Source organism: Neoarius graeffei, chromosome 5, assembly GCF_027579695.1.
Source record: "Neoarius graeffei isolate fNeoGra1 chromosome 5, fNeoGra1.pri, whole genome shotgun sequence".
Lineage (NCBI taxonomy): Eukaryota > Metazoa > Chordata > Actinopteri > Siluriformes > Ariidae > Neoarius > Neoarius graeffei.
This window is the reverse complement of record NC_083573.1, coordinates 115046519-115068494: the sequence shown is the minus strand read 5'-3', so window position 1 is coordinate 115068494 and position 21976 is coordinate 115046519. Positions and strand designations below refer to the sequence as shown.

At 42.7% G+C, this 21976-nt stretch overlaps 1 pseudogene; it reads right to left on the bottom strand.

Moving 5' to 3' along the window:
- Nucleotides 1-4988: 4988 nt before the first annotated feature.
- LOC132887259 (zinc finger protein 883-like) overlaps nucleotides 4989-21976 on the bottom strand; it is a 57159-nt pseudogene continuing 40171 nt past the window's right edge.

Here is a 21976-nt window from a genome sequence, read left to right as displayed (position 1 = left end):
ATGAAAATGTAGCTTTGAAGAATATACTTCTTCTAACCCGGACACTGTTCTGCTATCTCTTTTATGGATGATATCTTTTTTCCACAACATATTCAGGGCTGTGAAATTGTAAATAAGAAATCTGGGGAAAAGGGGGGGTCTGGGGGGCACAGCCCCCCAGCATAAGCCGGGGGTCTGGGGCCCGCAGGGCCCCAGACACCAAGCCATTTTAGGTGTTATATGGTGTATTCTGAGCATTTCCTGCAAGTAAAAAATTGATCTCAACAAGTAAATATTTGACTAGTCTTGGTCTTCATTTTGCCATATAAAATACCTATCAACAGTTTTCTCTTTTAAAATGAAAGAGCCATGTAAAATACCTTAAATATCTAATAAGTGCCTATGTATTTTATCTCTTAATCAAAATAAAAGTAAAAAAGTGTAAATAACAATTTAAAGAAATATTAATAAAAGAAAACTTTGATAGGCCTTTCAAAATGACTTTGCGAAAAATCATGGTCAATATTTAAGTGAGAGATACCTGTTGTCTTCCAAATTACACTTAATTCTTGTATTATGTCCTGGCTTTTTCCAAGAATCTGTCACAATGTCTCTTGTCTACAGAGCAAAAGTTAAAAAAAAAACTAATGTTTCTTATCTAATATATTATTTACATCTTTTCTTTTACTTCTGGCTCCTTCTATTCCTCTTTGCATCACTCCCAGCTATTTCTTTCAATTCATCTTTCAGTAAGGCTATTAGTTATTAGTTCTATAGTATTTGCATTCCTCTATTAAAGCTATTTACAAAATGTTCATAGTCTGTCAAACAGCATCTAATGAAAGTCTTTTAATTTTCTTTTCTTTAACACCATCTTTCAGTTTTGCAAACTTGTTCTTTTTCATCTTTTCCTTCAGTCTGTCTGCGTGTTCTTTTCTAGCCCTCTTTTCATCTCTCTCAAACACCTCCTTAGCTTTCCTTTTTGATGGCATTTTAACTATGTCTGATCTTACACCCTGAAATACAAAATTCACGTATGCGGTGCCAGGTCACGCAATATAGCTATTTTTAGCTCGGTCATGCACTCCGTGTTGCCAGATACTGCTGAAGTTTTCCAGCCCAAAATATGTTCAAAACCCACCAAAATGCACTTGAAACCGCGCAATCTGGCAACACTGCTCCTGAGTCGCAGTCAAGACGTGTTCAACGCTCAGCTGGCATAAAACTCCGCGAGTCCGGCTGTATTGAACCGCAGGTCTCGTGCAAGGCGATTAAAACTGACTAGACCCCCCCCCCAATGATTTTTAATGCAAAAATAGACATTTTGTGAAGATATTTTTCGCGACAGAATCCGCAGAAATTTCACAGCCCTGCATATTGAATTAAGTTCAACGCATTAGAAACAAAAGCACGAACGGAGTTAAAACACATTTTCTAGCAAATGGGCACAGCCATATTGTTTTCTCGTTCTATCGCATACAGTCTCGCGGTATTTACATCATTTTAACTTCCAAGTGTTCCCAAATGTCAACGAGAACAAACGAAGCTGACAAAAACATCGCTAAACAAGCAAACCAAATCAGAACGTATTCTGCTAGTCATTTTACTTAAACATATTTTTAACGGATATACAAGAGATTTAAAAAAAAACAAAAAACACCACCACTTTGGCTAGAAAAATAGCGGAATTCCGCTAAATAGCGGACATCTGGGATCCCTGCATTTTAAACATCACTATAAGGTTACATATTTTAAAACAGTCATAGAACACTGGTCGACAGCCAAAATGCTTCTGAAATATGTATAGTCAAACTTTACTAACTCTGGATCGCTGAGAATGAAAATGAAACTTAAAATTGTTCATTGGCTCGTTTTCAAGATTGGCTCTATGAATAAATCTATGAGTGGGTTTGGATAGTACTTACTTTTTTGGCAAAACAATGAATGATGCAATCTGAAGCCGGTATTGCATCATACATGACATTAGGTTATTCCTGGAAGTCACTGATGATGCATTCATAAGTCAACTGACATCACTCTGCTGAACAAACTGGTCTTATATCAGCTCAAAAAAAAATTCATACAGTGCTTTGCACTCGAGATCAAGTCTTTGCGTGACAAGAGACAAGCTGCCAAAAAATAAATAGAAACCCACTGCATACACACAGAATAAGGACGAATCCTATTCAGTACTTATAGTTTTTGCAATTTGGTTCATAATACATTTTATTTATATAAACTTTTTGCTGATTTTCTAGTGTTACATAAAGAGAACAGGTGAAATATGTAAACCGACCATAAACACATGAAGAGACCTAGTTTTACAATTTATATTTAAAACATTACAATCTATACAATGTACATAAGTATAAAATTTAAAATCTTAAATATCTTGGAAGCCATAGCCAATCAGCTGATTAACTGTCACTTCTAATTCAACAAACCAAATTTCATAATAGCCAATTTCATCTCTGAAGCAGACAACTTCTGAAAAATTGTTGACCAGTGTAACATGTGGGTGCAATCAGTTAATTATTGATATTAAGTGATCAATCTCGTTAAATCAGTCTCATTAAATTTTGAAGGTTAATAATTAAAATGAATCAATCCCATTGAATCGTTTACTTTGACTCATTTGAATTGAATCATACCATAGAATCACTCATTTGAAGTGAATCGTTCAATGAATCGTTTAGTGAATCATTTAGTGAATCATTCAATGAATCGTTTAGTGAATCATTTAGGGAATCGTTCAATGAATCATTTAGTGAATCATACCATTAATCCTGGTGCTTAATAATAAATTACCAAACAGCTAAATTATGGTATATTTCCAAATTATTACGATCACTTACCATATTACATAACTTGTATATGCACCCTTTTGAATTAGAGGGAGACTGGGGACTTCATATTGTTCACACAAATAAACACAGCTTGTTTAATAAATGAATTTATTATACAAAGATAAAAAGATAAAATAAATCAATATATACACAAGCAGTGAGGTGTGTGTGTGTGTGTGTAGGACTTGACCATGTGTTTAGCCTCGTGTAGCTAACTACACGTGGTGGAGGCCTAGCTTGTTGGTAGCTAAACAAAAGAATGTTATCTAAACAGAACAAAGGATTAGCTCTGTGTTTAGCCTTGTGTTGCTAGTGTGAGTTTGCTAAAGGCCCTATGGCCTAGCTAAAGTGTGTTTGTTAGGCCTGGTGAGGCCTACTGAGCACGTGTTGCTAAAGACAAGGGTGTTAGCCGTAGCTAACTAAAAGCTAACTTGTGGATTTCTAGCTGAGGTGTGTTTTATCAGGCCTGATGGCCTGCTGAGCACATGGTAGGCCTTGATTAGCTTTGCGTTGCTAAGCAGACAAAAGGGAAGCTGTAGCTAACCCACTAGCTCATAACCATACTGAATCCACTGAAATCTTAATGACATCAAGATGTATAATAATGAAATTATAATGTTAGTAAGAATAAAAAAGAGAAGCATGCGCAGCCTATCTATTAAACAATTGAGAGAACACAGAACCAAAATAAATCAACACGCTGCGTGTCTAACAGTGTAACAGATAAACCTGGGTTTAAATTCACACTATTTCAAATAAAAGCAAATTCCTAAGACTATCCTAATTATGCCCAAATGCCAAAATCTTACTTAATCCTGCCTTTAGCAAGATATGAAGAACTATTCGCCGGTGTAGTTTCAGGCCTCGCCGTGGGAGCACGTGAGCTGCTCGGGATGGAGGTGTAGAAAACTTTCTGGTCCAGCGGAGCACTTGGGTGGTTCCCGTGGAAAGCAGAGGATTCTTGGTCCGAACCTCAGCGTTCGTGAGGAAAAGTTTCTGATCAGAATAAGATGCACAGCGCTTTTGAGTTAAAAAGGATTCAATCGCTTCTTAACTTTTAACTGCCTGGGCTGCAGTCGCGACGTCACTTCTAATGCAAGTAAACCGGTTGTAACTCAGGTTGAGTTTAAAGATCGCGCGACTCTAGAGTTTACCTTTGCCAAGGGTAAGAAAGAAAATCGCGCTGAGTGATGGATCTTGCAAGAAAGAAGACGTCTTTTTGGGTGGAAAGCGCGCCTCTTTATACGTCCAGATTCATCGGAAGCTAGACGTGAGAGACCAAGATGGAAGCGTTGTCCAATTGTTTTATGTTTCCTTGTATGATGACGTAGATGATCCCGCCCACGCGTGACGTAGGTCACACGGAAGTGGACTGGGAATTGTAGTTCTGACACAAGATGGCGGCATGATACCTACAAACATGAACAATAAAGTTCAAAGTACAGGTCATTTTCAGTCAAAACTGTAACAACCATATTTAATTTGACAACTTTAAATCATGCAGTGTCTCTGAGTTAGTGCACTTGAAGGTCTTAAATGTAACTAAACAAGCAAACATCTTCCCACACTGTGAGCAGTGATACGGCTTCTCTCCTGTGTGAATGCACTGGTGTTTTTGGAGATCACTCTGCTAAATAAAACTCTTCCCACACTGTGTGCAGTGATACGGCTTCTCTCCTGTGTGAATGCGCTGGTGTAGTCGGAGAGCACTCTGATGAGTAAAACTCTTCCCACACTGTGAGCAGTGATACGACTTCTCTCCTGTGTGAATGCGCTGGTGTAGTTGGAGAGTACTCTGATGAGTAAAACTTTTCCCACACTGTGAGCAGTGATACGGCTTCTCTCCTGTGTGAATGCGCTCGCTGGTGTAGTTGGAGAGTACTCTGCTGATTAAAACTCTTTCCACACTGTGAGCAGTGTAGGTGCAATTGGTTTTAAGTGATCAATCTCATTAAATCAGTCTCATTAAATCATTGAATCAGTCTCATTGAATCATTCCATTAATTTTGGTGCTTAATAATAAATTACCAAACAGCTAAATTATGGTATATTCCAAATTATTATGATCACTTACCGTATTACATAACTCATATGCACCTTTAGAATTCTTTTGAGATTGGGTGACTTCAAGTATATTATTAGGCACAACAAATAAAGAGACAGTTTCAATAATAATGGAATTTATTATAACAAAGATAAAAATGAATAATAGCAGTTGGAATCATTATACACAAATGTGATATGGTGTGTGTGGGTGTTTGTGTGTGTGTGTGTTATCTGAGGTGTGGGGGGGGTCACCACATGGGGGGTGACCACATGTTTCTAAGTAGCACAAAAGAGTTAGCTTTGGTAGCTAACTAAGATGTGTTTGTGAGGCCTGTGTGTGTTGAACAAAAGTGTTAGCATGGATTGCTAGCTAAGGTGTTTATGTGGCCACGTGGCCTGACAAAGAGTTAGCCTGTGTGTGGCCTGAACAAAAGAGTTAACATGGATTGCTAGCTAAGTTGTGTTTGTGTGTGGCCACGTGGCCTGACAAAGAGGTTAGCCTAGCTTGCTAACGAGACAAAAGAATTAGCCGTGTTTTTAGCTAAGGTGTGCTTGTGTGTGGCCTGTGGCCACGTGTGGAGACAAAGATTAGCCTTGTGTGGCTAAGCTAAGACAAAGGAAAGCTAGCTAGGTGTGAGGGTCACCACATGGGATTTGAGAACAAAGGGAGGGGGGTGTCACCAGGTGGGGTTTGAGAACAAAGGATTAGCTCAGCTTTGCTAATTCACTAGCTTATAACATTCCTAAATCCCCTGAAACCTTGATGAGGTCAGAATATGTGTAATAAGGAAATCAAAATGTTAGTAAGGGATAGAAAAGCATGCACAGCCCAGCTATTAAACAATTGAGAGATTAAAACAAAACAGAACAATCATCAATTCAACAGGCTGCGTGTCTACAGTGTAAACAATTAAACCGTTCCTGAGTTTAAATTCACACTACTTCAATAAAGCTAATTCCTAAGACTAGTTTTATGCCCAAAATGCCAAGTCTTACTGAAGTATCTTGCCCTTCTGTAGAAAGCAGAGAATTCTTGTAGAGGCCGAGTTTCACGGGAGCTCGTGGAGACTCCTGTAGAAAACAGAGAATTCTTGGTCCGACGCTTCGTAGCTCGTGGGAAGAAAAACTCTGGTCAAACAAGGTGCACAGTGCTTTGGTTAAAAAGGATCAAGTTGCTTCTTAACTTTACATTAAACTGCTTGGGCTGCAGTTTTGTACGTACTCATAAGGAACAGATGAAACCGGTTATATTCAATTCTGAGTCAAAATCACGCGATTCAAGACTCTACCGTGGCCAAAGGTAAGTGAAAGAAAAGCGCGAAACTCCGATTCTTGGAAGAAAAAAAGACATCTATATCTGGTGTGCTCGGCAGAGCAAATCTCTTTGTGTCCAGACAGCTTGAAGTCCAAGACGGAAAGAGCGGAAATGTTGTTCAGTTACTTATGCATTCATGGAGGATGTGACGTTGGTGATCCCGCCCAGCGTGACGTAGGTCAACGCGGAAGTTGGCTGATGGGAAATGTAGTTTCTTAAAGGGACTGTGTATTGTACCTACAGCAGTGATACGGCTTCTCTCCTGTGTGAATGCGCTGGTGTACTTGGAGAGCACTCTGATGAGTAAAACTCTTCCCACACTGAGCAGTGATACGGCTTCTCTCCTGTGTGAATGCGCTGGTGTAGTTGGAGAGCACTCTGCTGAGTAAAACTCTTCCCACACTGTGAGCAGTGATACGGCTTCTATACTGTGTGACTGCGCTGGTGTCGTTGGAGATCACTCTGACGAGTAAAACTCTTCCCACACTGTGAGCAGTGATACGGCTTCTCTCCTGTGTGAATGCACTGGTGTAGTTGGAGAGCACTCTGCTGAGTAAAACTCTTCCCACACTGTGAGGAGTGATACGGCTTCTCTCCTGTGTGAATGCGCTGGTGTCGTTGGAGATCACTCTGACGAGTAAAACTCTTCCTACACTGTGAGCAGTAATACGGCTTCTCTCCTGTGTGAATGCGCTGGTGTTGTTGGAGATCACTCTGACAAGTAAAACTCTTCCCACACTGTGAGCAGTGATGCAGCTTCTCTCCTGTGTGAATACGCTGGTGTGTTTGGAGAGCACTCTGCTGAGTAAAACTCTTCCCACACTGTGAGCAGTGAAACAACTTCTCTCCTGTGTGAATGCGCTGGTGTTTTCGGAGATGACTCTGATGAGTAAAACTCTTCCCACACTGTGAGCAGTGATACGGCTTCACTCCTGTGTGAATGCGCTGGTGTGTTTGGAGATTACTCTGCTGAGTAAAACTCTTCCCACACTGTGAGCAGTGATACGGCTTCTCTCCTGTGTGAATGCGTTGGTGTTGTTGGAGAGCACTCTGATGAGTAAAACTCTTCCCACACTGTGAGCAGTGATACGGCTTCTCCCCTGTGTGAATGCGCTGGTGTATTTGGAGAGCACTCTGATGAGTAAAACTTTTCCCACACTGTGAGCAGTGATATGGCTTCTCTCCTGTGTGAATGCGCTGGTGTATTTGGAGAGAACACTGACGAGTAAAACTCTTCCCACACTGTGAGCAGTGATACGGCTTCTCTCCTGTGTGAATCTGCTGGTGTTTTCGGAGATGACTCTGATGAGTAAAACTCTTCCCACACTGTGAGCAGTGAAACGGCTTCTCTCCTGTGTGAATGCGCTGGTGTCGTCGGAGAGCACTCCGTTCAGTAAAACTCTTCCCACACTGTGAGCAGTGAAACGGCTTCTCTCCTGTGTGAATGCGCTGGTGTTGTTGGAGATTACACCGATGAGTAAAACTCTTCCCACACTGTGAGCAGTGAAACGGCTTCTCTCCTGTGTGAATGCGCTGGTGTTGTTGGAGATGACTCCGTTCAGTAAAACTCTTCCCACACTGTGAACAGTGAAACGGCTTCTCTCCTGTGTGAATCCGCTGGTGTCGTTGGAGAGCACTCTGACGAGTAAAACTTTTCCCACACTGTGAGCAGTGATACGGCTTCTCTCCTGTGTGAATGCACTGGTGTGTCTTGAGTGCACTCTGATAACTAAAACTCTTTCCACAATCTGAGCAGTGGTGAATTTCCTTATGTATATCATGATGGGAAGTATCAGAATGGATAATATCAGTTGATGTTGGTTGACGACTGGAGCATTTGGAGGGGATCTGAAGCTTATATTTAATCTCTCCTGATTCTCGCAGTCTCACGTACTCTTCATAGTGGCATCTCTGGATATGCTTGTCGAGGTAAATTGGAGATGCATCGGAACGAGGGCATGTGGAGCATGAAATGACTTGCAGCAGAGCGTTCTTTACTTCTGGAGAAATGAAAGGACAAAAATAAATTGAACATGAAATGCAACAAGATTATAAAATATAACAACACTAACCCAATGTAAGGAGTGCTTTTACTGAAACTTAATCAAGATTCTACATGAATTAAGACTGAGACAAAAACAAAAGGTTGCAGACTAAGATATAGCAGCCTCTAGCTTGGAATACTGGGAGATTCAATAAGGTCCTGGAACAGCAGCTATGCACAGCATTGGCCATAGCCCCGTGGGTCTGAGCGACCAAAGGGGAGTTGTTGGTTCCTGTTGGACATCATGTCAAGTCTCGGTAATGGCAAGCCTAGCCTTATTTACATCTCATCCAGGATTGAGAAGGAAACTCAGCCCTCACATTCAAGGTTCTAAAAGATCCAAAAATGGGCCTTATTTATCAAACTGGATATGGATAGATTTATTTGCAAATAGTTTCTAGTAGCATTTACACAAGCAAATATGTATTTTCTATCTGGATTTTTTATATGGATTAGGTGGTCAAGTTTAAAACACTTATTAATTTCAATTACACACTAATTTCATGAAATTAAGTTTTGTGGGATTTTGTGAAGCCCCATGATTCATATTAATGTAATTGATGAAAGCAAGCCAACATCCATAAATTAAGACATATTACAATAGTCATTTAATTTAAATGTAGGCGTATAAAAAAAAAAGGACACACTGCATCGTTTCAGATGGCATTCAAGTAGGTCTGCAGCAGTAGGAATTTCCTTACTGCAGTATTTGAAGAATGCCATGGTGTGATTTGTAGTAATAAAGCAACTAAACCTCCATGTGTTTAATTGTTCGTTAATTCATCAGACACTATTTGTTCCTTAACATGTTGAAGTTCTTCAGCTGCAAGAGTTTAAAGTGCATATCCGGGACCTATTTATTTATTTATTTATTTATTTATATATGAAAAATATGTCCCTTTACACACTCATCCAGAAGGGTACTTTTGCACAAGACCATCTGTCGACAGCAGAAAAAAATAAAATAAAATAAAAGGCGTCTGGAAAAATCCCAAGGGAGTCTGGAGCCAGATTCGTGACGTCACCTGCGGAAGCGTCAGCAGGCTGCGAGACCTTGCACAGTTTCAGTGCACAGCCTGTGTAGACCAAGCGCTCCCATTTCTCTCTTTGTCCAGTCTTTTGGGAAATGATGAGTACTAATCCCATCATGATTGGTGTTGCTACACCCTCCTACGATACATCTGTTAACCATTTTAATAATTACGTGATAACGTTGAAGAAATTTGCAGAAAACCACCAGGTCGTTTTCTCATAAACAAACCAGCGCTGACGTAGGATTCAGAGGGAGGCGTCCCGCACGCGACATCACGAAAATCAGTGTTTGCCGGGAAATTCAAATGCCAAGTTTTTCCAGAGGCGGACCGATTTGCCTCAAATGGCTTGATTTCAACTGAATTTTTCTGGTATTGCGCAAGGTAAAAAAAATTCAGAGAATGCAGAATGTTATAGATATTTGACCAAAGTTTAATATAAAATAGGAGAATTACATTGATCTTGCTCCTGAATTTACCCGTGATATGCACTTTAAGGAGCTAAAATTTAACATAATTAAAAAGATAAGTTCTCCATGGTATGACTCTCGTCTCGTCTCGTCTTCTTCCGCTTATCCGGGACCGGGTCGCGGAGGCAGCAGTCTAAGCATGGAAGCCCAAACTTCCCTTTCCCCAGACACCTCGGCCAGCTCCTCGGGAAGAACACCGAGGCGTTCCCAGGCCAGCCGAGAGACATAGTCCCTCCAGCGTGTCCTGGGTCTTCCCCGGGGCCTCCTCCCGGGGGGACATGCCTGGAACACCTCCCCAGGGAGGCGTCCAGGAGGCATCCGAAAAAGATGCCCGAGCCACCTCAGCTGGTTCCTCTCGATGTGGAGGAGCAGCGGCTCTACTCCGAGCCCCTCCCGAGTGACTGTGCTTCTCACCCTATCTCTAAGGGAGCGCCCAGCCACCCTGCGAAGGAAACTCATTTCAGCCGCTTGTATCCGCGATCTTGTTCTGTCATTACCCAAAGCTCATGACCATAGGTGAGAGTCGGAACGTAGATCGACCGGTAAATTGAGAGCTTCGCCTTTTGGCTCAGCTCCTTCTTCACCACGACGGACCGGTAAAGCGACCGCATCACTGCGGAGGCTGCACCGATCCGCCTGTCGATCTCACGCTCTATCCTTCCCTCACTCGTGAACAAGATCCCGAGATACTTAAACTCCTCCACTTGAGGCAGGACTTCTCCACCAACCTGGAGAGGGCAAGCCACCCTTTTCCGGTCGAGAACCATGGCCTCGGACTTAGAGGTGCTGATTCTCATCCCAGCCGCTTCACACTCGACTGCAAACTGCCCCAGTGCATGCTGAAGGTCCTGGTTTGAAGAAGCCAACAGGACAACATCATCCGCAAAAAGCAGAGATGAAATCCTGTGGTTCCCAAACAGGATTCCTTCCGGCCCCTGGCTGCGCCTAGAAATTCTGTCCATAAAAATTATGAACAGAACCGGTGACAAAGGGCAGCCCTGCCGGAGTCCAACATGCACTGGGAACAGGTCTGACTTACTGCCGGCAATGCGAACCAGACTCCTGCTCCGTTCGTACAGGAACTGGACAGCCCTTAGCAAAGAGCCCCGAACCCCATACTCCCGAAGCACCCCCCACAGAATACCACGGGGGACACGGTCGAATGCCTTCTCCAGATCCACAAAGCACATGTGGACTGGTTGGGCAAACTCCCATGAACCCTCGAGCACCCTATGAAGGGTATAGAGCTGGTCCAGTGTTCCGCGACCAGGACGAAAACCGCATTGTTCCTCCTGGATCCGAGGTTCGACTATTGGTCGAATTCTCCTCTCCAGTACCCTGGAGTAAACTTTCCCTGGGAGGCTGAGAAGTGTGATTCCCCTATAATTGGAGCACACTCTCCGGTCCCCTTTCTTAAAAAGAGGGACCACCACCCCAGTCTGCCACTCCAGAGGCACTGTCCCCGACCGCCACGCGATGTTGCAGAGGCGTGTCAACCAAGACAGCCCCACAACATCCAGAGACTTGAGATACTCAGGGCGGATCTCATCCACCCCCGGTGCCTTGCCACCGAGGAGCTTGCAAACCACCTCAGTGACTTCGGCTTGGGTAATGGACGAGTCCACCTCTGAGTCATCAGCCTCAGTCTCCTCAGTGGAAGACATGACGGTGGGATTGAGGAGATCCTCAAAGTATTCCTTCCACCGCCCGACAATGTCCCCAGTCGAGGTCAACAGCTCCCCACCCGCACTGTAAACAGTGTTGGCAGAGTACTGCTTCCCCCTCCTGAGGCGCCGGATGGTTTGCCAGAATTTCTTCGAGGCCGACCGATAGTCCTTCTCCATGGCCTCCCCGAACTCCTCCCAGTTCCGAGTTTTTGCCTCCGCAACTGCCCGAGCTGCAGCACGCCTGGCCCGCCGATACCCGTCGGCTGCCTCAGGAGTCCCGGAGGTCAACATGGCCCGATAGGACTCCTTCTTCAGCTTGACGGCATCCCTTACTTCCGGTGTCCACCACCGGGTTCGGGGATTGCCGCCACGACAGGCACCGGAGACCTTGCGGCCACAGCTCCGAACAGCTGCGTCCACAATGGAGGTAGAGAACATGGTCCACTCAGACTCAATGTCCCCCGCCTCCCTCGGAAGCTGGGAAAAGCTCTCCCGGAGGTGGGAGTTAAAGACCTCCCCAACAGAGTGCTCGGCCAGATGTTCCCAGCAGACCCTCACCATACGTTTAGGCCTGCCAGGTCTGTCCAGCTTCCTCCTCCGCCAGCGGATCCAACTCACCACCAGGTGGTGATCAGTTGACAGCTCAGCCCCTCTCTTCACCCGAGTGTCCAAGACATAGGGCCGGAGATCAGATGAAACGACTACAAAGTCGATCATCGACCTCCGACCTAAGGTATGGTATGACTCTTGTGGAATTATTGAATTCCATAAAAATACTAAAATTGTTATTGCTTGTTAAATTGCTTGATAATATAACCATCGCATATGCTCCTGAAATAAAGCAAATGTGTTGCAATTGATTTTTATGATGGTTGATGGGTTTGACTGACATCTGCATTATCCAATTAACAACTTCGCTTGGTTCAGACACACTGCATGTGTGTTTTCAACTAACTTCTTTCCAGCCAGCTGGTTATATTGCACTGAAGGTATTATAATGACGTTCCCCCCCCAGTGTTTCTGTAATATGGGGAGGTCTGACATTATCCTATATTATGTGTTTGCTGTGACAGGGCATTCCCCCCTGATTTCTCCCCAATTTTCTCCCTAATTTAGCCATGGCCAATTCCCACCCATCAGACTCCTCTCCAGTATCACATAACAGCTACCAACCAGGGAGGGCTATCATGTGCTTCCTCCAAGAGAAGAAACACCAGTTGACCACGTTTTACTCGTACAATGTCAGGGGGCTGCAAAGCACACTTGGACGAAAGCCCAATCCACTTACTTCCTATTAAATGTGCTCTCACACACCCATGACTGGCCAGTGTAACTGACAGGGCAGAGAAGAGAGCATGCCATCTCTCCCTCCCAGAGAGCCCAGACAATTTTGCTCTCTTGAGCTCCCAACCACAGATGATTGTGGCATCATCAGGATTTGAAAGTGGCAATATCTGGATGATGGGGAGGATGACTGGGACAACACTTTTCTGCTGTGCCACTCGGGATCCACAGGGCATGCATTTTACGCTACTTCTGGTTAAACTGGGCATGATGAATAAAACTATAACAATATCTTGTGGTTTACTACAACCCCGATTTCAAAAAAGTTGGGACAAAGTACAAATTGTAAATAAAAACAGAATGCAATGATGTGGAAGTTTCAAAATTCAATATTTTATTCAGAATAGAACATAGATGACATATCAAATGTTTAAACTGAGAAAATGTATCATTTAAAGAGAAAAATTAGGTGATTTGAAATTTCATGACAACAACATCTCAAAAAAGTTGGGACAAGGCCATGTTTCCCACTGTGAGACATCCCCTTTTCTCTTTACAACAGTCTGTAAACGTCTGGGGACTGAGGAGACAAGTTGCTCAAGTTTAGGGATAGGAATGTTAACCCATTCTTGTCTCATGTAGGATTCTAGTTGCTCAACTGTCTTAGGTCTTTTTTGTCGTATCTTCCGTTTTATGATGCGCCAAACGTTTTCTATGGGTGAAAGATCTGGATTGCAGGCTGGCCAGTTCAGTACCCGGACCCTTCTTCTACGCAGCCATGATGCTGTAATTGATGCAGTATGTGGTTTGGAAAATGCAAGGTCTTCCCTGAAAGAGACGTTGTCTGGATGGGAGCATATGCTGCTCTAGAACCTGAATATACCTTTCAGCATTGATGGTGTCTTTCCAGATGTGTAAGCTGCCCATGCCACACGCACTAATGCAACCCAATACCATCAGAGATGCAGGCTTCTGAACTGAGCGCTGATAACTTGGGTCGTCCTTCTCCTCTTTACTCCGAATGACACGGTGTCCCTGATTTCCATAAAGAACTTCAAATTTTGATTCGTCTGACCACAGAACAGTTTTCCACTTTGCCACAGTCCATTTTAAATGAGCCTTGGCCCAGAGAAGACGTCTGCACTTCTGGATCATGTTTAGATACGGCTTCTTCTTTGAACTATAGAGTTTTAGCTGGCAACGGCGGATGGCACGGTGAATTGTGTTCACAGATAATGTTCTCTGGAAATATTCCTGAGCCCATTTTGTGGTTTCCAATACAGAAGCATGCCTGTATGTGATGCAGTGCCGTCTAAGGGCCCGAAGATCACGGGCACCCAGTATGGTTTTCCGGCCTTGACCCTTACGCACATGCCCCTTTTCCACCAAAGCAGTTCCAGGGCTGGTTCGGGGCCAGTGCTTAGTTTGGAACTGGGTTTTCTGTTTCCACTGACAAAGAACTGGCTCTGGGGCCAGAAAAACCGGTTCCAGGCTAGCACCAACTCTCTGCTGGGCCAGAGGAAAGAACCGCTTACGTCAGCGGGGGGGCGGAGTTGTTAAGACCAACAACAATAACAAGACCGCGAAAGATCGCCATTTTTAAGCGACGAGAAGCAGCAGCTGTACAAACGCTAAGTCATCCATTATTATTATTATTATTGTTGCTGCTGCTTCTTCTTTTGTATAACAACAAAAAATGTTTCTGCTTCGATATTCGCGCCAAGGTTTATGCAAACGTAGCGACGTAACTGACGTATACAGCGACGTAACGATGTATACAGCGACGTAACTGACGTATACAGCGACATAATGACGTGGCTCCGCTTAGCACCGCGAGTTATGGAAAAGCAAACTGGTTCTCAGCTGGCTCGCAAGTTGAACGAGTTGTGAACCAGCACCAGCACTGGCCCCGAACCAGCCCTGGAACTGATTTGGTGGAAAAGAGGCAACAGAGATTCTTCCAGATTCTCTGAATCTTTTGATGATATTATGCACTGTAGATGATATGTTCAAACTCTTTGCAATTTTACACTGTCGAACTCCTTTCTGATATTGCTCCACTATTTGTGGGCGCAGAATTAGGGGGATTGGTGATCCTCTTCCCATCTTTACTTCTGAGAGCCGCTGCCACTCCAAGATGCTCTTTTTATACCCAGTCATGTTAATGACCTATTGCCAATTGACCTAATGAGTTGCAATTTGGTCCTCCAGCTGTTCCTTTTTTGTACCTTTAACTTTTCCAGCCTCTTATTGCCCCTGTCCCAACTTTTTTGAGATGTGTTGCTGTTATGAAATTTCAAATGAGACAATATTTGACCAAGTATAATATTGTTGTCTCATTTGTTTAACTGGGTTCTCTTTATCTACTTTTAGGACTTGTGTGGAAATATGACCTAAAACATCATCAGATTTCCACACAAGTCCTAAAAGTAGATAAAGAGAACCCAGTTAAACAAATGAGACAACAATATTATACTTGGTCATTTATTTATTGAGGAAAGTGATCCAATATTACATATCTGTGAGTGGCAAAAGTATGTGAACCTCTAGGATTAGCAGTTAATTTGAAGGTGAAATTAGAGTCAGATGTTTTCAATCAATGGGATGACAATCAGGTGTGAGTGGGCACCCTGTTTTATTTAAAAAACAGGGATATATTAAAGTCTGACCTTCACAACAAATGTTTGTGGAAGTGCATCATGGCATGAACAAAGGAGATTTATGAGGACCTCAGAAAAAGCGTTGTTGATGCTCATCAAGCTGGAAAAGGTTATAAAACCGTCTCTAAAGAGTTTGGACTCCACCAATCCACAGTCAGACAGATTGTATACAAGTAGAGGAAATTCAAGACCGTTGTTACCCTCCCCAGGAGTGGTCAACCAACAGAGATCACTCCAAGAGCAAGGTGTGTAATAGTCGGCGAAGTCACAAAGGACCCCAGAGTAACTTCTAAGCAACTGAAGGCCTCTCTCACATCGGCTAATGTTACTGTTCATGAGTCCACCATCAGGAGAACACTGAACAACAATGGTGTGCATGGTAGGGCTGCAAGGAGAAAGCCACTGCTCTCCAAAAAGAACATCATGGTTTGGGCCTGTTTTGATGCATCTGGGCCAGGACAGCTTGCCATCATTGATGGAACAATGAATTCTGAATTATACCAGTGAATTCTAAAGGAAAATGTCAGGACATCTGTCCATGAACTGAATCTCAAGAGAAGGTGGGTCATGCAGCAAGACAACGACCCTAAGCACACAAGTCGTTCTACCAAAGAATGGTTAAAGAAGAATAAAGTTAAATGTTTTGGAATGGCCAACTCAAAGTCCTGACCTTAATCCAATCAAAATGTTGTGGAAGGACCTGAAGCGAGCAGTTCATGTGAGGAAACCCACCAACATCCCAGAGTTGAAGCTGTTCTGTATGGACGAATGGGCTAAAATTCCTCCAAGCCAGTGTGCAGGACTGATCAACAGTTACCGGAAATGTTTAGTTGCAGTTATTGCTGCACAAGGGGGTCACACAAGATACTGAAACCAAAGGTTCACATATTTTTGCCACTCACAGATATGTAATATTGGATCATTTTCCTCAATAAATAAATGATCAAGTATAATATTTTTGTCTCATTTGTTTAACTGGGTTCTCTTTATCTACTTTTAGGACTTGGGTGAAAATCTGATGATGTTTTAGGTCATACTTATGCAGAAATATAGAAAATTCTAAAGGGTTCACAAACTTTCAAGCACCACTGTAGTCAGTTTTGCAATAGCAAGATATGCAGTGGGTGGACTTCACGTGTCTCAAAGGAAGCTGATAGACTTCACCTTCTCTGGTTGGTCACGGTCATATGATCAAGAAGACCTACCTGGTTGGTGGAACAGGCCAAAATGAGTTCTCTGGGGAATGCTCTAGTTATTGCAGACTGCATTGTACAACAGCTTTCATCCCAGAAACACTGGTAGGCTCAGAAACGTCACGAAATGATGCAGAAAATAACCTCTATAACCTCTTAGACAAAAGTAACACCTTGCTGTCTGGTTCTTCCTGTAGGTGCAGGACTGAGTTCTTTGGTGTACTCCTCTTCATACCACAACAAGAGCTCCTGTCCTGGGTTAATGGATCGACAGCAACGATACAGAATTCCTCCTTGATACTCAAATGCCACAAGATTCTGTTCTTCTTCATTACGGGCACAATTCACATACCTAAAAGTGTGAGGCAACGTTTCAGAAAAAGGGAAAAATCAGATCAGAGTTACAGACTTGGAGAAAGCATGGTGGAGATATCAATGACATGAAGATAAAGTTCTTCCAACAAATGAGGAGCTGCAAAATCAAATCACTAAAACGACCCAACAGCTAGTGTACTGCTCACCTCATCCAATTCACATGCATCTCTCTTTTGGCATCGATGTATTCTTCACACTGCATGCTCCTGTATACCTGTAGAAAAATACCACATTTACTTTTTTTTTTACACAAAATCAATACAGTGGGGCAAAAAAGTATTTAGTCAGCCACCAATTGTGCAAGTTCTCCCACTTAAAAAGATGAGAGAGGCCTGTAATTTTCATCATAGGTACACTTCAACTATGAGAGACAGAATGGGGGGAAAGAATCCAGGAAATCACATTGTAGGATTTTTAATGAATTAATTGGTAAATTCCTCAGTAAAATAAGTATTTGGTCACCTACAAACAAGCAAGATTTCTGGCTCTCACAGACCTGTAACTTCTTTAAGCAGCTCCTCTGTCCTCCACTCGTTACCTGTATTAATGGCACCTGTTTGAACTCGTTGTCAGTATAAAAGACACCTGTCCACAACCTCAAACAGTCACACTCCAAACTCCACTATGGCCAAGACCAAAGAGCTGTCAAAGGACACCAGAAACAAAATTGTAGACCTGCACCAGGCTGGGAAGACTGAATCTGCAATAGGTAAGCAGCTTGGTGTGAAGAAATCAACTGTGGGAGCAATTATTAGAAAATGGAAGACATACAAGACCACTGATCATCTCCCTCCATCTGGGGCTCCACGCAAGATCTCACCCCGTGGGGTCAAAATGATCACAAGAACGGTGAGCAAAAATCCCAGAACCACACGGGGGGACCTAGTGAATGACCTGCAGAGAGCTGGGACCAAAGTAACAAAGGCTACCATCAGTAACACACTATGCCGCCAGGGACTCAAATCCTGCAGTGCCAGACGTGTCCCCCTGCTTAAGCCAGTACATGTCCAGGCCCGTCTGAAGTTTGCTAGAGAGCATTTGGATGATCCAGAAGAGGACTGGGAGAATGTCATATGGTCAGATGAAACCAAAATAGAACTTTTTGGTAAAAACTCAACTTGTGTTTGGAGGAGAAAGAATGCTGAGTTGCATCCAAAGAACACCATACCTACTGTGAAGCATGGGGGTGGAAACATCATGCTTTGGGGCTGTTTTTCTGCAAAGGGACCAGGATGACTGATTCGTGTAAAGGAAAGAATGAATGAATGGGGCCATGTATCATGAGATTTTGAGTGAAAACCTCCTTCCATCAGCAAGGGCATTGAAGATGAAACGTGGCTGGGTCTTTCAGCATGACAATGATCCCAAACACACTGCCTGGGCAATGAAGGAGTGGCTTCGTAAGAAGCATTTCAAGGTCCTGGAGTGGCCTAGCCAGTCTCCAGATCTCAACCCCATAGAAAATCTTTGGAGGGAGTTGATAGTCCATGTTTCCCAGTGACAGCCCCAAAACATCACTGCTCTAGAGGAGATCTGCATGGAGGAATGGGCCAAAATACTAGCAACAGTGTGTGAAAACCTTGTGAAGACTTACAGAAAATGTTTGACCTCTGTCATTGCCAACAAAGGGTATATAACAAAGTATTGAGATGAACTTTTGTTATTGACCAAATACTTATTTTCCACCATAATTTGCAAATAAAATCTTAAAACATCAGACAATGTGATTTTCTGGATTTTTTTTTTCTCATTTTGTCTCTCATAGTTGAGGTATACCTATGATGAAAATTACAGGCCTCTCTCATCTTTTTAAGTGGGAGAACTTGCACAATTGGTGACTGAATAAATACTTTTTTTTTGTCCCACTGTATATGACTTTGAATGAGGTTTACAGAAACAAGCATAACGGCTCATGCCAATATTATTAAGCCTCATGAAGGCTGAATTAAAGGCTTTTGACTGTATCGTAAGATTCACAAAACAGCTGACAAGCTCCAAGATGAATTTAGTAACCATAGGAAAATGCAGGCAAGGCTTTATCAGAATTTAGGCAAAGGAAAGGTTTCTCATAAAAGGCTTTACTTCTGACATGGCAAAGCTGTGCTGTGAATCAGACCTCTCTGATAAATATCTATCTGTCCCTTCTGTTTTGGTCTCTAAACAGACAGCTACAAAAATACACAACTTTAAAAGTCAGTTCTGTCTCTAAATGGGTTTTATATAAAATATTTTTGATCTGTACAAGTAATATTTATTTATTTAATTTATATGTATGTTGTTTTAGTTCAGTGTAGCAGTGTTCATCTTTAATTTAAATGATTTTAAATTTACTTTTAGTCTTGTGTCCTGAAAATAGTAGTTACATTTTAGTCTATTTTTTTGGTCAAGATTTCATCAATGGAACTCAATTTTAGTCTATCAATGTTTTAATCATAATTTCCTCAGATAGTTGCATGGTACTTGTAAAATATGCCCTGCAGTTTTAAGAGGGCCTGTTGCAGCAGGGGTTTAGCCGGATTCCCCCCCAGCATATGGCTGGTTTTGTCACTATGCAGAAGTTACAGTACTCAGTGTAAATGAGTACACCCCCTTTGAAAAGTAACATTTTAAACAATCTCAATGAACACAAAATTTCCAAAATGTTGACAAGACAAAGTTTAATATAACATCTGTTTAACTTATAATGTGAAAGTAAGGTTAATAATATAACTTAGATTACACATTTTTTCAGTTTTACTCAAATTAGGGTGGTGCAAAAATAAGTACACCCCACAACAAAAACTACTACATCTAGTACTTTGTATGGCCTCCATGATTTTTAATGACATCAAGTCTTCTAGGTATGGAATGAACAAGTTGGTGATATTTTGCAACATCAATCTTTTTCCATTCTTCAACAATGACCTCTTTTAGTGACTGGATGCTGGATGGAGAGTGATGCTCAACTTGTCTCTTCAGAATTCCCCAAAGAAAATAATTTCTTTACACCACAAAGGTGAAGGCTACAAGATGATCAGCAAAGCTTTGCTTATCAGTCAGAATACTGTAGCAAAAGTGGTACAAAAATTTAAGAAAGATGGAACTGCAACCATCTCACAGAGACGTCCAGGTCGTCCACGGAAGTTAACATCTCGACAGGAGCGTCTTCTGATGAGAAGGGTTGAAGAAAATTGGCATGCAAGTTCACTGCAGTTACCTAAAGAAGTAGAAAGCCAAACTGGGGTGACTATTTCCTGTGACACAATACGGCGTACACTGCAGAGGAATGGCATGCATGGATGCCATCCACGAAAGAAGCCTCTCCTAAAGCCCAGGCACAAAAAAGCCTGCCTCGAGTTTGCCAGGGCCCATGCTGACAAAGATGAAGACTACTGGGACTCTGTACTCTGGAGTGATGAGACCAAGATAAATGTTTTTGGAACTGATGGCTTCAAAACTGTATGGCGTCGCAAAGGTGAGGAATACAAAGAAAAATGCATGGTGCCTACAGTGAAACATGGTGGTGGCAGTGTCCTTATGTGGGGCTGCATGAGTGCTGCTGGTGTCGGGGAGCTGCATTTCATTGATGGCATCATGAATTCACAGATGTATTGCTCTATACTGAAAGAGAAGATGCTACCATCACTACGTGCCCTTGGTCGTCGTGCACTTTTCCAACATGACAATGATCCTAAACACACATCTAAGGCCACTGTTGGATTTCTGAAGAACAGGGTGAAAGTGATTCAGTGGCCAAGTACGTCTCCTGATCTGAACCCAATCGAACACCTATGGGGAATCCTGAAGAGATAAGTTACCTAAAAACCTGTGTTTTCTTTCTCTCTCTCTTCCCCCCCCCCCCCAATCTGTCCCTCTGAGTTACATGTTGATCCTGGGATTGAGATGCTGGCCTCTTCTGCCCCTCGGACCTGCTTGATCCATCCTGGTGCCCTGTGTCTGGTCGGAGTTTTATCGCACCGCTCCTGTGAAGGACGGCCCCATGAGGACAGTTGAGGGTTATACCTGTTAAAACTGTTAATATTATAGTCAGGCTGTCTGTTGTTGCCCAAATGAGGATGGGTTCCCTTTTGAGTCTGGTTCCTCTTGAGGTTTCTTCCTCATGTCGTCTGATGGAGTCTTTCCTTGCCACCATCGCCACAGGCTTGCTCATTGGGGATAGATTAGGGATAAAATTAGCTCATGTTTTAAGTCGTTCAAATTCTGTAAAGCTGCTTTGCGACAATGTTTATTGTTAAAAGCGCTATACAAATAAACTTGATTTGATTTGATAAGTTGAGCATCACTCTCCATCCAGCATCCAGTCACTAAAAGAGGTCATTGTTGAAGAATGGAAAAAGATTGATGTTGCAAAATGTCGCCAACTTGTTCATTCCATGCCTAGAAGACTTGGTGCTGTCATTAAAAATCATGGAGGCCATACAAAGTACTAGATGTAGTAGTTTTTGTTGTGGGGTGTACTCATTTTTGCACCACCCTAATTTGAGTAAAACTGAAAAATGTGTAATCCAAGTTATATTATTAACCTTACTTTCACGTTATAAAATAAATGTTATTTTAAACTTTGTCTTGTCAATATTTTGGAAATTGTGTTCATTGAGATATTGTTTAAAATGTCACTTTTCAAAGGGGGTGTACTCATTTACGCTGAGCACTGTATGTGGAGTTAGCCATGACTGTAATGGCGATGAGCACTATTTTCATATCAAGACGTTACTTTGTTCAGACCAATGCCGTATGTGTGTCCTGACTCATATACCCGTTAGAATCCAGGAGCATTATGAAAGCCATGCGAGCAGGGAAGTGAGCGAGTCTAGCAAACCGGATTCACTCCCGCTTCCCAACTACGGTCAGGAACGTGAAAAAGAGGGAAGGCAACATACTGGAATGGATTTTGCTCAGGATATTTCCCCTAGCTGTAAAAATTCCCTTGAGAAGTAAGCTAGGATGACTGTCTGAACAGAACCAGCTATCTTGGGTCACGTTTATTTGTCAGGGCATAATGAACAGAGATTTTGTTTTGCCGTGCTTTTACCGGCCCTCTCTGTGGGCCTGTCATTTTGGGTTCA